This window comes from Ursus americanus, chromosome 32 (genome assembly GCF_024610735.1).
Source record: "Ursus americanus isolate L20-20 chromosome 32, mUrsAme1.1.p, whole genome shotgun sequence".
NCBI lineage: Eukaryota > Metazoa > Chordata > Mammalia > Carnivora > Ursidae > Ursus > Ursus americanus.
Window position 1 is genome coordinate 24540511 of NC_142158.1, and position 15890 is coordinate 24556400.

At 41.1% G+C, this 15890-nt stretch overlaps 1 long non-coding RNA gene across 5 annotated transcripts in view; it reads left to right on the forward strand.

Moving 5' to 3' along the window:
• LOC123791032 (uncharacterized) overlaps positions 1–15890 on the forward strand; it is a 563175-nt gene that overhangs the window by 179516 nt on the left and 367769 nt on the right. For 2 of the 5 annotated variants that reach the window (XR_015722611.1, XR_015722613.1), the window contains exon 6: positions 3174–3214. The exons of the other annotated variants lie outside the window; for them this stretch is intronic. This is a non-coding gene — a long non-coding RNA (uncharacterized LOC123791032). The remainder of the gene's footprint in view (positions 1–3173; positions 3215–15890) is intronic. 5 annotated transcript variants of the gene reach the window in all.

Genomic DNA, 15890 nt, shown 5'->3' on the forward strand with positions numbered 1-15890 from the left:
TTGCTTGGAGGGGTATTCGTGTGTATGATTAAGGGATGGAAGCGCAAGACTCCCAAGATTTACCTCCTTCCTGCTCCATTGGGGATAGTGGAGGAGAGTGAGTAATGGGATAGTTTATAACACCGCAGGCCCTTCATCAAGAGACCTCTAGTCAAAACAGAAAGATAAAACTCAGAAGATTTCAAATGGGAGAATACAATTTCTGACACTCTCTGGAAATACTCGTTGAGCGCACGCGGTAGAGTCCACTGAATGTTCCCATCTTACTCTTTCCAGATTTACATTAAAAAGGTGAGTGTATCAATACTGGTCAAATTATGTAGGTATGCTTAAGTTTTGTATATCTTCGCCCTCTGCTCTGATTTCTTGACATTCTTAGTTTGTTGGGACATCAGAGAAACGCAGTGGCCTAATTACAGGAGTCAGATTATTTTTGTGAGTTCTTATTGTTGAATGTTAGAAGTGTAATGACAAATTTAGCAGCATATCTTTTCTGGAGCTGACCCAAAATTAGCCCGTTTCTTTGAATCTTTCATTTTTATTTATATGTACTTCATTCCAGTTTTGAAGTGATGAAATGGGGGGTTGGGGAGATAGAGTTTTTCCCAACTCTGTGTGTGTGTGTGTGTGTGTGTGTGTGTGTGTGTGTGTGTGAAAGAGAGAGAGAGGGAGGGAGGGAGGGAGATATGTGTGTGATATGTGTATTTAGGGCAAAAGGGTTTAGCTGCCCTTGGAGAGGGCTTTATCCACCGGATTTTTTTTTTAAGCAAATACAGAAGTAGAATGGGGCATCTGGTAATGTTCAAATGGTTTGTTTCATCACCAGTGACTCTAGATGCAGGCTTCTGTGCTTCGTTTATTTTCAAGTTCTTTACAAATAGCAGATACCTCATTTAGAACAAAAATCACCCTCAAATTAAGGTATATCCTCGCTCTGGAGTTGCTTATTTCTGAGAGTTTACTTATATAATGTGATGAGATCTTTTGATTTGTTGGTGGCATTACATTCATGAAAAGTGACTGTCACAAGTGATATTTTTATGTTGAAAATGCTCATTTTACCCTTGACTTTGGAATGTCTTTGTGGTTGGCAGTAGACTTCTTCTATTAAAGATGAAGGTAACATGGGAACACTTCCAAGCTCTTCGTTTTCTCCTCTCTGCCTGAGGTGACTAAAACATTCCCATAAATAACTGGTACCCTTTTGAACTGACCTCCAGGTTCATGTGATATAAATATTGATGGCCTTGACATTCCTTGGTATATGTACAGTTCAGGAGGCAGAGTCTCTCCAGATAACTGAAAGCAGGTGAACCGGTGGATAGACAGTCATGGACTCTCCCCCATCCCCATAATTCACAGGGGACCCTCGTTACAACCCTGTTTCTGGGCTTTTTGCAGGAAGAATGTCTCATAAGCAAAGGAATCCGCAAGTTCAGGCCATCTCGTCATTCCTGTATCTAAATCTTTCAGGTTTGACCCATTAGTCTGGCCTTACAATAAGATATTTTCTAGGACAAGTAAGAAGGGACTTGAGTACTGCCACCAGGATGATATTGAATAGTAGCTAAAATCTTTGGAGCCGGAGTTCGCAGATTCAAATTCTGTTTCTACCACTTACTAGCAGTGTCACCCTGGGCCGACTGTCTCAGTTTGCCTTCATTTCCTCAGCCATAAAATGGGGATAATCGTGTATTAAAACTTAATGACAAGATACCCAGTTGGGATTTAGCACTTTAGAAAAGATGTCTTCAATGTGGGTCATTAACGAGCTTCCAGGTATCCTGTGCCTATGGAGATTAACCTACAAAGCTAAAAAGTCCTCCAATTAAAAAAAAAAAATTCTCTCTTTGGAGGTTTGCCCTCCTGGAATATATATTTCATTCATGGAAACCATTTATTAAAAAAAAAAAAAAAAGGATAGAGCACTGACTTTGCAAAACATGGTTTAACAATGTTGATGTTGCTACTGGTTTTAAAGTAATTTTTCTGGTTTTATGCAATGTGTGTATTAGAAATGGGAATATTAGAAAACTTAGTTCATTGTATTGTCAAGCATTATTGGTAGCCTTAATTTATATATCCATTGTGCTGCAATTTTAGTTGCAAACTACCCCCTGCAGGAATCATTATAGCACTTGAGGGGATGGAATGACTGCACTCTGTTGTGGGTACTTTTTTTGCTAAGAAGTATGGGCACCGTGAGATGGTGCTTACCCATCTGTCGGTTGAAGCATTTGTATGTATATTACTTGAGCACTTAGGCGTGCCACCAAGAGAGGGGACTTAAAATGGAGAAGAAAGACAAAAAATCAAAAATAAAATAACATGATGGGAATAACAGAAGCCTCTTGCAAAGAATACCTAAACTGTTCTTAAAAACAAATTTAATAGCCAGTAGCAAAACCATTCACTATTGTCTTTAAGAAACAAAGCCCCATCTACAAAGTTGAAACTGAAGTGCAAATCTGGAAATTTTCCAGGGAAGTCAAGCCACGCAGGCTTCTAGATCTCAAATTCAAGAGAAAAAAAAAAATCCAATTTACAAAGTACCTTCTTATATTGATTGTGTGCTGTCAGTGTTTGGGTAGATCCTAGGACATTAACTGATTAAATTCTTCAATATATGTGGCCATAATTATGGCCTCCTCTGTTTGGAGCTTCTAAATGTGTGTTATTGACACATGGGACATTCACTAAATGAGGAGGAGGGAGCAGAGTGGAGCATTTTGGCTCCAGCTTGATCTTTCCTAAAAAGAAGGAGTTCAATTCAATTGACATATTATTTATTGATTGCCTATGCTTTGTAGCACCTAATAAACTCTCTTAACATTTAAAAACACTTAAAATTACTTAGAATCAGTAGTGAAATAAAACTCGTTAAACCTTTTTTGTAAAGTCAGTGCTATATTCTCATTTTTTTTTTTCTAGTATGTAAAAAAACCACTCCATCTGCCTAATTGTCCCTTTCTGGTTATATCAGATACAAAAATACTCAGTGCTGGTGGAAAGGGAAGATTTCAGGTGTACCCCTGGGCTCCTTGCCAGCTATTGTTCATTGTGCTGTGGGCCCTCACACTTTTGAATTCCACTTGGGGATAAGATGAAGTGTTTCTTTTCTTTGCTTTTTTTCCCCCTCCTATATTCAGTTGTCTTAATTTTTTTTTCCTTAGGTGGCCCCCACCCCTACGGACACAGCTCTTTTACCCATATGGTAAGATTGGGGTCTGGTTTCCCATGATTCTTTGTGTTTGTGCGTGACGGGACACCTTGTGGGCTCATGACTTGGGAGGATTTTGGTGGTACTAGGGCTGCAGAGATAGATTCCATTTTACAGATGGCAGAAGCGGAGGCCTAGAGAGGTGATGAAGAATTGGCCTGAGATATTCAACCAGCAAGTGTCAGTATGATGCCCAAATGAGTAGATTTTGGCTTTCCCATTGAGGCATACTGGGAGGAAGGAATGTGCTGGGATGCTCCACTCTGTCAAGGTTAATGGGTTGCAGTGGACAGACTGAGGAGTGACAGAAAAAGGATATAAAGGTAGAAGAAGAAGAAGGAAACAGGGTTTGCTTGAGGTTGTACTGAAGGGATACCCTTTGGTGAGGAAGCCATGAATATTCTCCCTCTGATATAGGAGAAGAAGAGGAGATTAACAGCTCGATGGAGATCAGATATTTTTAGCCGTTGTTTACCCTCTGTTGAAACTGGAACAAGGAATATTTATTCATCAAATAGTTTAGGGTAACGGAGTCTGGACACTTTGTGGTTCTACCTTCTCGCCTCCTTGGGTCCCTGCTACCTTTTGTTTTGCCAAAAGAGAAAGCGAGTGAAACGCTTTCCAGTTCTGATCAGTGCAGAGATCTCAAGTGAAACCTCTGGCTCCCATCCTGGGGTGAGGTCACACAGTCCGATATTAGCTGGGTTTGTGTCACCGTGTCAACCAAAATGCAAAGGGTGTTGCCATGATCCTTCTTCGGCCATCTATCTGTCAGGTCAACAGGAGGGAGTTCTTTGGTCAGGTGTATAGTCTGTACTATCATTCGGAAGCCTAGCCCATCCATGGGCATGTGCGTCTTTTCCTTTTCAATGGATAGCTTTAAATGCATGTGGGAAAGCTGACTCTCAGTTGTAACCAGTGGTATGGCCTTGGCCTGATCTGTGCTTACTCATATTCTTAAATTCAGTCTTGTCTGGGCAAGTCGGTAGGCCTGGTGTTTTGGTTTCCAGGAATCTATTTTTGTCATTGTTTGAGGAACCTTGGGAAAGACCTTATTCTATGGGAATACTTAGTTGACTTGGACAAGAAATATTGAAAGGAGAGGTAACCATTGCTGGTGTTTTAGACAATCAAAGCAGTAACTGTATGTTAAGTGTACATATCTGAGAATAATGCTTATGATAGCAAATAATGGTTGAGTGCTTATGATGTGCCATTCTAAGTACTTCACAAATCTCAAAACCTGAATTGTGAAATCTGTGCATCTCCCATGCTTGTCTAAAGGAGCTTGTAAACCAATGGAGGAGTGTGTATGTACACCCAACTTCAAAATGTGGTACTGGAGGGGAGAAGGATTTCAAGGAGAGCACGCTGACAATCCTTTGGGTTATTCTACAATTGAACACCTCCTGGAATGATGCTGGAAACCTAGGGAGATTGGACAGTGGTCAAAGTGGAACCAGAAAGTGAAGAGAACTGATTGACCAATATCTGTGTGCCACATTGAGTATGTGAAGTGACACCAGTAACTCCGTCATGGATTGGTGTTGGCAGCAATAAGAGTAGGTGGTATGGACAACAGGTGGAAGGGACATTGTTGGTGTCTCAGCAGCTAAATTAGTACATCTGACATTGGCACCTTTGACACTGGTTTTTGGTTTTTGCTGTTTTTTGTTTTTTTAAAGATTTTATTTATTTATTTGACAGAGAGAGACAGTGAGAGAGAGAACACAAGCAGGGGGAGTGGGAGAGGAAGAAGCAGGCTTCCAGAGGAGGAACCTGATGCGGGGCTTGATCCCAGAATGCTGGGATCACACCCTGGGCTGAAGGCAGACACTTAACGGCTGAGCCACCCAGCCACCCCTGTTTTTCTTTTTCTTTTTCTTTTTTTAGAAAGAGAGAATGTACCAGTGGGGAGAGGAGCAGAGGGAGAGGATCTCAAGCAGACTCCACACTGAGTGTGGAGCCGGACGTGAGGCTCAATCTCATTACCCTGAGGTCATGACAGGAGCTGAAATCAAGAGTTGGACACATAACTGCCTGAGCCACCCAGGTGCCTTGACATTGGTTTAGCAGATAGCCCTGCATGGGACTGAGCAGAGGAGGAAAGTGGCAGATACCAGGTGATGGATGGGGAGGTAGTGTTCACGAGCTTATCAGTCATCTCCTGGGGAGTCCATGACACTTGCATGATGAGGGTGCCCAGGATGGGAAACGGAAATCCTTAGTAATGATTCTGCACTTCAGTTTGGGATGTGCTTTGGGGACATGAAGCCCAGAAAGTCCCATTTAGCAGGTGTTTGTCCTGGCACATCACTGTGCTTCCGTTCTGTTGGAATACCATGATAGTAATAGAATTTACTTTTTTGGGTTTGTCCGAAATAAGTTAATATTAGTTAGGTGCTCCCAGCGGTGGCTGGACGCCATTATCGAAGTCCTAGCTCTAATGATGAAGAAACAATCCCAGTCAATTCTTGAAACAATAGATAGAAACCACCATGCCAGAATACAGGGGAGGTTCCCCCCCACCCCTTCCTCAAGGAAATTTATCTTATTGAGGAGTTAATTACTTTTACAGTTGTGTATGTCTTAACTCTTGATATTCAATGCCTATCTCTCCATACCTTTCCAGCCCCAGATTACATTGGACTAACTCGTCTCATGTATCCTCCTTCTCTGTAGCCATGCCAGACAACCCAGGTGACTTGAGTTTGTTTCTCGAATGTCTTGGTGCATTAGCATAAGCCATTTCTACCAGTCTAAAGTCCCCTCCCGCGCTCCGCCTCCCCGCCCCCCATTTGCTTGTTGGAATGGACGTCTTCTCTGCAAACTCTTCTTCCCTGCCCCAGCCCCTCCTTTCTGCCTCCACTGCTTTGATCCTGTGTCTCTTACCTGCCTGTTGGAAACCTCTTTCACCAGCACTTTCCTCCATTAGATGGAAACTTCCTGGGAGACACTGATGTAAATGTTCATATTTCAGATCCTGTGCAGTTCAGCTTACTAAAGGAACAAATGATTATTTTTCCAGCACCACTGTAAGCTCTTTGAGGCTGTGTGGATCAGTATTTTTCTGAGCTGGTTTCCTCATCTGCAAAATAGTTCACTTCTAAACACCCAGAACAGTGGTTAGCATACAATAAGCACTCACTAACTGTTGCATTATTAAAAGAAGAACTTTGAGACACATGTTTTCAACAGGGAGTTTGTTTTGATTATATGAAGGTGACTACAATGACTACTTTATATTTTTTATTCTTCCTGAAAGCCTAATCTTCCCTATTTATAAGAGGACTCTTCTTCCACCCCTCTCAGACATACTTCCCTGGGGCCATTTACCTCCCACTGAAAAGCAAATGAAGCTAATCTCTTTGGTTTGAAATTGATTCTATCTAGACTAGAGAGAACATGCTAATTACCTTTGCGAAGTGCTTTTTGGCCAAAGGTGTAAAAGCCTAATTTTATTGGGCCGGGGGATTTCTATCTTAAAATTTGTGATTGTGGAATTTGCATTTTGAAAGGTAATAGGATCTCAAATTTAATGATAGGCTATTTGTAATGGACAGAGCATACATTTTTGGCATTTTGGTTGAAAGAAGTGTACAGCAAGGCATTGATTTCGGTGACGTAGTATTTAATTTTGTTACATTCAATTTAATTTCTACAAAAATAGTGCAAGCCCCCCTCCCCAATATCGGTGGTATGTTTTTGTGGATGTTTAAAGCCATTCATTTTCCAAAAGCACAGACTGTTTTTAAAGAACGGTACTTAAGGCTGTCAGCCTGCCTCAGTTTCTTTGTGAATGACTATAACCCTGGCCACCTGCATACCTCCCTGGAGTGTTTGGCTGAATGGCTCTGAGCCTGTAAAGTACTTTGAATTTCTTGGATGAAAGGATCTCTAAGTACAGGTCTTATGAAGGTATTATATGTGGACTTTCTAAACTGCCGCACAGCCTGTTTTGCAAGAACACTAATGCACTTCTGGGTTTAGAGTTGTAAAAAGATGTACATTCAGAAGCCTCAGGCTGCATCTTGTGAGGTTCCTGAGGCATGTGTCACTGCTTGCTTACCTCTAGCATAAATTCCCTCTGTGCTGCAGGGAGCTACAAGCATGTACAAGCAGAGCAAACATTTGGACTTAAGAGTTGCCCGCGTTTGGCTCCCGCCGTATTGACGACGAGGAAGCGCAGGATGCTGGAGGGTGGCCTGTGGGTTCTTGGGCCGGTGGCCTCAACTGTCAAGGTTGATGTAATCATGACAGGAGCGAGAGCATGCACAGGTCCTTTGGAAGCAGTAGACTTGAGGGGAGAGGACTGGCTCTGGGAAGGGACGTTGAGGTTGTGGAGAACTGGATCTGAGTCCTGGTTCTCCCGGTTACTGGCCCGGTACCCTCACATCGGCCACCTGCCCTGAGCCTGTTTGCCTTACACTGCCCTGCTTTCTTTGTGGTGCCCAGGGCTGGAATGTGAATGCAGGCCATATTCTGTATATCTAAATATTTGGAAGTTATAAATCACACTAAAAAACTGTCATTATGTTCAGCAGTTTTCCTACTCTGAGAAATACACCTTCATATAACCTTGAAGGCCAGGTTTGAATTTTCAGTCTCCCAATTCTTGAGAGGTCTTTGCCTGGCCCGGTGGCATGAGCAGGAACATGGACCTAGCATGCGTGTTTGTGGACAGCTGAGCCCACCTGTCCACACGCTTCCTCGTGGGCCTTGGGGTTGTCTGTTGAAGGGTGGGTGAGGATCTGGGGACAAATTCTGCACAGTCCTGATGTAAGTGACTTTGGGCTGTTTGAACAGGGAATGTTAAGGTCCTGGTGCCTGGAACATGATACAGAAGGGGGTTTGGGGTTCCTAGTGGCCATGGATTCTTCTGGCCTGGGGCTAAGGATGGTACTTATTGTATACAGGATTGGAATGAGCACTTTATTGTAAAATAGGTATCATTTTGCATTTATAAAGTGTTAATATCACATAAATGAAAAGACTTCTAGCAGGAAAGTTTCAGCTTTTAGTTCAGCCCAAAACACATTACACAATGATGAGAGTGAGATCTACCAGGTAGGATGATGCCTTATGGTTCCTGTCTTTCCAGGGCCAAGCCCAGTCTGCTGTTACTTAAGCGTTTATTTGTTTGATAGCACATATTAAAATATATGTATATTGGTTACCTACTTTTTCCTAAGCATTATCTTAGTCATGTTTGTAATATCCATGCGCAGCCACAACTTCCTGCCTTTATAGAACTGATTTGAATAGGAAGAAACAGGAAATAAGGGTAAAATATATAAAACTGTTAGATTCCTTGAAGATGGCCTTCTCTCCATTCATTTATATATAAAATGTGCCCTCACCAAGGACTAGACACTTTGCCTTCACCAGAGATACAGATGGGAAGAGTGATCATAAAACGAGACTTAAGCGTTCTTGTGAGGAGCACAGTTAATAGCAAGGAACACTCACGCCCTTTGGGTCTGAAGTTCTGGACTTCCTTTTTCATTCAGTTCATCACATGTCTACTCATTCTCCATTGTATCTGAGGCATTATCCTAGGCTCTATGAGAGGGTAAATGTCTTAGATGAGGCTTTTTAGTCCTTTAGCATTTATAATTTCCTGGAGGTAAAATTTGAGATCAGTTTTCTTGGTGTCTGATGCGTACTTGAAGGTTAGCAATTTTCACTTACCTGCCTGCGTCCCTATCAATCAAGTGAGCTGGGACCCATCCTCTCTACTGTCCCCTTCACTGGAGTAGGGGGAAATCTTGCCTAAACCAAGCCACACAGTGGGTGTGTATTGAAAAAATTCTTTTTCAATGCCCTGGAATGCTGTCCTTGGGATTCAGCTGACTTCTCTCAATGGGGCCTCATACATCAAGAGGGCAGTCCTATAATTATCTCAGCTACTGTGAAGCCACTGAAAAGCACTTGCTGAATTTGGGTGTAAATTTATTGTGAAGTTTAACAAAGGAAATATCACCTCCTTCTTTCCTTTTCTTCCCTTCCACTTGGATTGTGTTTGAAAGTTTTCTGTTAGGATAAATATGTTATTTGATCTATTAAATGACTTAACCTTCCTGGTTTGGGATATGTATATGCCTTCCTGGAGGTGCCTTGACTATTTTATGCCCCTTTGTCGTGGCAATCTGGGTCTTGTTTTTGATAATTAGAATAAAGCAGCTAGAAAGAAAAGTATACACAATTGTGCTGAGCCGTAATTCTGATAAACAGGAACTTCTCACCCAGTTGATAAAGGGGTCAGCCAATCTTCACCAAGTATTTATCATAATCAACTATCCTCTCTGGCTTATCCCTACTAATATGATTCTTGTATATTTGCTACAGCCTTTTGCAGATATTGGTTAATTTTTATATATGAGCTATAACAGGTCAACTTTTTCTGTTAAGGAAATACAAGAGGTGGTTGTAGAAAACTGAGTAGAAAGAATGTTAAGCCCAATTTTATGGTTTTTTTCTTACAGAAAAGTAATTGTGATTTTAAAGAATCTAAAAGCAGTATATTTTGGGGTCCATATTTTATCTTTCAGGGGAGATTTCAACTGCACATAACATTCGTTTTTGGGGAAATGATCGTTCTGGTAGCAGTTCTCTCTTCAACCAGTTGTATGATTCAGGGCAAGTTTCTCAACAGATCTGGCTCTTCCCTGTAAAAGGAATGTCCTCATTTTTTGATTTCACAGGTTTCTTCTAGGTTTAAAGTTCAGTGATTGAACAAGAAGACCTATCAGTTGAAGCTACATAGTATTTCAGAACCCTGGCTATATATTTTAATCATTCAAGAGCTTTTTTTATTTTTATTTTTTATTTTTGTTTCTGTGCGTGGGCCCAGTCTACCAATATTCTAATTTACTCAGTGTAGAGTAGGGTCTTAGGGTACTTATTATTATTATTTTTTATAAAGGTTCTCCAGGGGTTCTTCTGACGCACAGCAAGAGTTCAGAATGACCAGTTGGCTCTCGGTTCTTCTAAAAACGGGAGTGTAAAATACGAGTCCTTGAGAGTTTAGGAAAACTATGGAACTTGTCCTGAGAAAACTTCATGTATGCAAATTTTAAAAGTGTAATTTAAGGGAATTCATGTACCCCTATATTTAACAAATCTTAAGAGTCTCTGATCTAGAAGCTGCTTCTAGGACTCTGTTTTTATAAACTACTACAATCAAATACATAATGTCAAACTGATAGAATCACAGTGACCACTATTGTGTCTGTTGGAAACGCCATTGAGAGCCAGAGACACAGGAATTGATGTTGAAACTAGGAAGTAGTGTGAATAGGAGACTTTTTTTTTTCCCCCCTAAAATTTTTGCTTTGGCCTTATTTACTGAGATCTGACCTTTCTGATAGGTTTCATGACTCCTTTGGAATGCAAAGTTGGGGATACTAATATTTGCCACCGGGCAGTATTTATTTAGTGATGTGAGAACCTAGGGCCACAGGTTGACTGCATGTGTGATTATTAACAGGACCCAGGAAAACGCTACTAGAAATAATGGCACCTTTGTTATCACAGTGACTTTTTTTCTTTTCCTTTGCCAATGGCAGTGAAGAAAAAGTGATATTTGTTATCAAATCAGGCAGGGAACTTACAAATGATAACGAGTTAGAGGGACTGCATTCTTGCTAGTATCTTGCTCTTGTGGTCCTAAATATCTTTCTCCCATGGAAAGATAAAAACACTTGACCAGGGCCATAAATCTGTTCTGTCCTCTATCTGTAGGGCCTTAGGAAGTATGAACAGCCTTGACCTCCTCCTGGTCTGCCTTTATTGAAATGATGCTCGTACTTATTACGTGGTGATAGTTTTAGGAGGGAAGAAGAGAAACAGTAAATACATCAGCAGAATTTCCCAAGGAAAGGAGATAAGTGGCTTTTTGGAGGGCAGTCTTATCCTTCTTGTGGTGGTGATGGTGCCAGCAGCCCTCCACACCTTACGTAAGAGCTTTGTGCATGGAAGTGGATTGTGAGATGGATTGGCTAGGAGTAAGCATTAAACAAAACCCAAACCCAGCTCTCTGGTGTTGTCTAATCCGATTTCTGCTTTTTCCTGTCAATTTCTCTTGCCTTGATTGCTGCCCATATTTTAGGCAGAGGCACATCACTTTTCAACCGGTAGCATCGGGGTCAGTGATGATGGACATGGAGTGGTTAAGAAAAATTAAACTTATTTATTTTGAAAGTGCTCAAATGATGTTTTATAGCACTTTGGGAACTACGGAACACTTTGTAGACTGATTTCCATGCATATTCTGGGCCTCTCATTTGAAAGGCCAGAATTTGACACACACAGAGTGGAATGTTGTTATTTTGTAGGTTATTAGCAAGTCTGTGGATTGGTTTTGGGGGGCACAGTGGATTGGGGTTCTGCTTGTCTCCAGCCCCAAGCTTTGCATGTGCACTGTAGTTGACCTGAATTTGGCAGCTGATATGACATCATCTTGAGTGTTGCTGGCACATTTCTCTTAGTAGCTCTGTACTAAATTATTTTTCCTTTTCAAAACACAAAACAAAGACTTTTTGGCTTGCTTTGCACACCCTATAGGTATGTCTGGCTGTTTCTGATGAGTGAGGTATTGTCCTCCTGTTTATTTCCTTCCAAGGAAGTGTCTGTTGACACAATATGCATTTCAATCATCTTTATTACAGAGCAGCCTGAGAAATCTTTAGGGCAAGTCAGGAAAGCCCCCCCAAGCAAATTCTGAAAGACAGGCCTAACCAGATACCAGCAGTTCACATTTCTCTATTTCTGGAGATGTGACTAGTGATAATGAGAGACCTCACGGAATAGTGAAATATTTTATTTAGAACATTGTGTTAGGAGATGTGAGCAGAAAGTCTCCAGGTGTTTTCCCTCTCTCAGTGCATCTGTCTTGTCAGGACAGTGGGACAGCACAGGATCACTTTGCTGAATGCATCAGTGAAGTTGTCAAGCTCAGGTCAACCTGGGCTATTTGGCACTTCAAGACTCTTGGTCGTTTACATTTCCTGGTCTCTTTTCACAATACTTGGCTATCAAAGATTTCTGCTAAGAAGGCTGTTTCAGTCTCAGATGCTTCAGTAGCATTGGGTTTTCTGGATTTCTGGCTGGGAGATTGAATGCTGGAGTCTTGGCCGGGTGCCCCTCTTACTTTGTATTGGCTCCTGAGCGCCTCAGATTTGGTGGAATCTTCCTGTACTCTCCCACTCCACCTTAGCTCTCCTGCTGGCAGCAATGTATGCTTAGAGATAAGCTAGTTGGACTTAGATGCCCAAAGACAATCCTAAGCAGGGAAACCCTCTTTTTGCTTGGATTTTGTAATTCCTGCCACCCTTTCTAGTTCTGACTCTTCCCTGCTTTCTCACAGCTATCAAAAGCGATATGATTTCTCCTTACCATATTTATCTCGGAAGTAATTACTCATATTTTATCCTACACCAACTGCTGTAAGAGGATTTCATAGCGTATATGTGGCACATAGATATATTCTCCCCCAAAAGATGGGAGGGATGAGGCTGTGGTGGGGAAAAGAGGAGAGAATTGTTCTACGTGCATGAGGGGTGGTCGTGCTCTGTGGTGTTGATGAGAACTTCAGAACAGTGCTTGCTGACTCTGGGTTCTGTTGAATCAGCTACTGGAACCCAACTCAGGCTGGAGTGGGCAGGAGACAGGAGTTTCTCACTGGCCTTCTAGAAGTGGAGTTCACATTTTTTGTTTGTTTGTTTGTTTGAAGATTTTATTTATTTGAGAGAGAGAGCACTTGAGCAGGGGGAGGGGCAAAGGGAGAGGGAGAGGCAGACTCCCCGCTGAGCAGGGAGGCCCCCCCCCCCCCATGGGGCTCAATCCCAGGACCCTGGGATCATGACCTGAACAGAAGGCAGATACTTAACCGACTGAGCCACCAGGCGCCCCTCGAAGTGCAGTTCGCTGTTGATGGAAGAACAGTGCGTAATTATTGGCTTTTATGATCGTTTTGGAACAGTGGTTTACAAACTTTGAAACAAAGGAAACTGTATAGTGAAACTTTAAAGCAGTTTTCAATTCCTGTATTTTTGCCAAGGAAACACTTATTATACTACTATAAGAATGTATTTTCCGTGTTTGATTTCATCTGTCCCCAGAGACCTCAAAAACTCATTAATCGCTGACTTCTTTGTCTCCAGCCCCTTGACTCTCTTACTCTCCTAAAATCCACATTCCTGTTCTCACTGTACTGCTGTAAGTCTCCATCTAGCTATCAAGGAGGTACGTCACGTTAAACACAAACATGTTCAAAGCCAATCCGTTATCTTCACACAATTTCTTCTTACATTGTCTATCTTTAGAATGGGTCCAAGTTAGAAGCTGGGATTTACCCTTGACTCCTCCTTCCTCACAGCCAATTGAGTCACTGTGTCTTTTCTGTTTTATCTGCTAAGTGTCCCTGGACTCTGCTTTAGTTCAGTCTCTTACAGTTTTTGCCTGCTACAGATGCTGTCTCCAGAGCTGGAATTTTAAGGAACTTTCTGATGACTTCTTTCCCCTGCTTCAAATCCTTCAGGGGTGTACAAGACCCTTCCCAACTGGTTTTTCTGAGTTGTTTCCTAACTTTCCCCTCCTCATCCTATGTTTAAAGTGTCCTGGTTCCTACTGGTGTTAAGGAATCAATGCTCTTTCATATTCTGTCCATGAATGGACCTGTCCTTTTCTGGGTTCCTCCTTTTTCTTCCTCCTGGAGACTGTCCTACCTACTCAAAAGCGTAGCCCAAAAGTCTTCTCTGTGAAACCTCTGTCAATGTTCCTTTGTCTGTAGTCCCTTTGTTATAGCAAATAGCATATCAAATTGTAATTGTTTATGTGTCTGTCTCCCTGCTGAACTGGGTATTTCTAAAGAGTGATGACTGCATAATGTCTGGCACCCAATAGACAGTCAATAAATATTTGCAGAGTGAAGGGAAGCTGAAGATGGAAGCTATGAGTTTTGAACATTTTTTTTCCTTTTCATGTGGATCATTGTTAAAAGACATATTTTACATCTATTAATATTAAATAATCCCTTGGCGTGTATTCCTTTTGCCTTTAAAATAGCTATATTGCTATCTGTTGGGCATGAGACTGTAATTTTGAAATTAGATGATGCAGAGACACTGGCACCACACACACTTAGAATATAAAAATATGCCATAACCAACTCCTTTGTTTGACATACTTGACATATTATCTCAACCCTGACCTATGTCCTTAGGAAGTCAAACTTTATTTCCTCTAGATTAGAAAGTCTCCTAAGTATTTCAAGTGTCTAAAAGTCATTCACATTTCAGGAACACAGATCCTTTCAAGCATAAAATGTCTTAACTTATCTAAAGGTAAAAGGAAGCTGGGCAGGGGGAATTGGGTCAAGGCATACAGATTCCCAACATTGATTTAGTTAGGTTTTATTTATCTTTTTCAAGATTTTATTTATTTATTTGTCAGAGAGAGAGTGCACAAGCAGGGGGAACAGCAGGCAGAGGGAGAAGCAGGCTCCCTGCTGAGCAAGGAGCCTGACGCGGGACTTGATCCCAGGACTTTGGGATCATGACTGAGCCGAAGGCAGACACTTAACGACTGAGCCATCTAGGCAGGCGTTCCTAGTTATGCTTTATAGTACTGAATTCTTAAATGATTATTGCTGTTAATAATATATATTGCAAGATGATTAACAGAAAACTAAGGTGAGAAGGATCCTATTGATAAAGTTAATAGTCTTTTAGTGACTTCTGGGCAGTAGTGTGAGCTTGCAGCTTCAGAGTGGCTCCAGTGGTTTCTGAATGCTCCACACCAATATTGGTTGTATTAGAGTGGGTTGACTAGGTCTACCTTGAGATTTCCAAATGACTAATTCCGAAGAATTAAATCTCTTGATATTAATTATTTAGTTAATTAGTTAATTAAAGTAGGCTCTGTGCCCAGTGTGGAGCCCAACATGGGGCTCGAACTCATGACCCTGAGATCAAGAGTCAGATGCTTAACCAACTGAGCCACTCAGGCGCCCCTCTGTCCTGATTTTAATGCACAATGAACTTAGATTTAATTTAAAATTTTCCAAATGTTATAAATGAAACTAAGAGTATATCTACTGAATTTTAATTTCCAGATATTTGGATATGTTTGTGTTACTGATTTCTTGTTTATTTGCATTATAGTCCGAGAGTATACATTGTAGGATTACTATATTTTAAAATTGAGATTTTTTTTTTATGGCCCATATTATGGTCTATCTTGTTGAATATTTCATTTACTCTTAGTGTGTATTTTGTTGGTGTGGGATAGAGTGTCCTCTGTATGTCAACTAGATACAATTTGTTGATAAATTCAGTTCTTTGCTATCATTATTGATTTTCTGTCTACTTGTTCAACGTATATTACTGAGGGGGTGGAGTTTGAAGTCTCCAACTGTAATTGCGGATTTACAGTAGTCCCTCCTTATCTGTGGGAGATGTTTTCTAAGATCCCCAGTGCAGATAGTACCGAACCCTATCTACACTATGTTTTTCTACATAGATACATACCTATGATAAAGTTTAATTTACAAATTAGGCACAGTAAGAGATTAGCAATAACTAGTAATAAAAATAGAGCAATTATAACAATATACTGTAATAAGTTACATGAACGTTGGTTCTCTAAGGATCTTACTGTACTATACTCA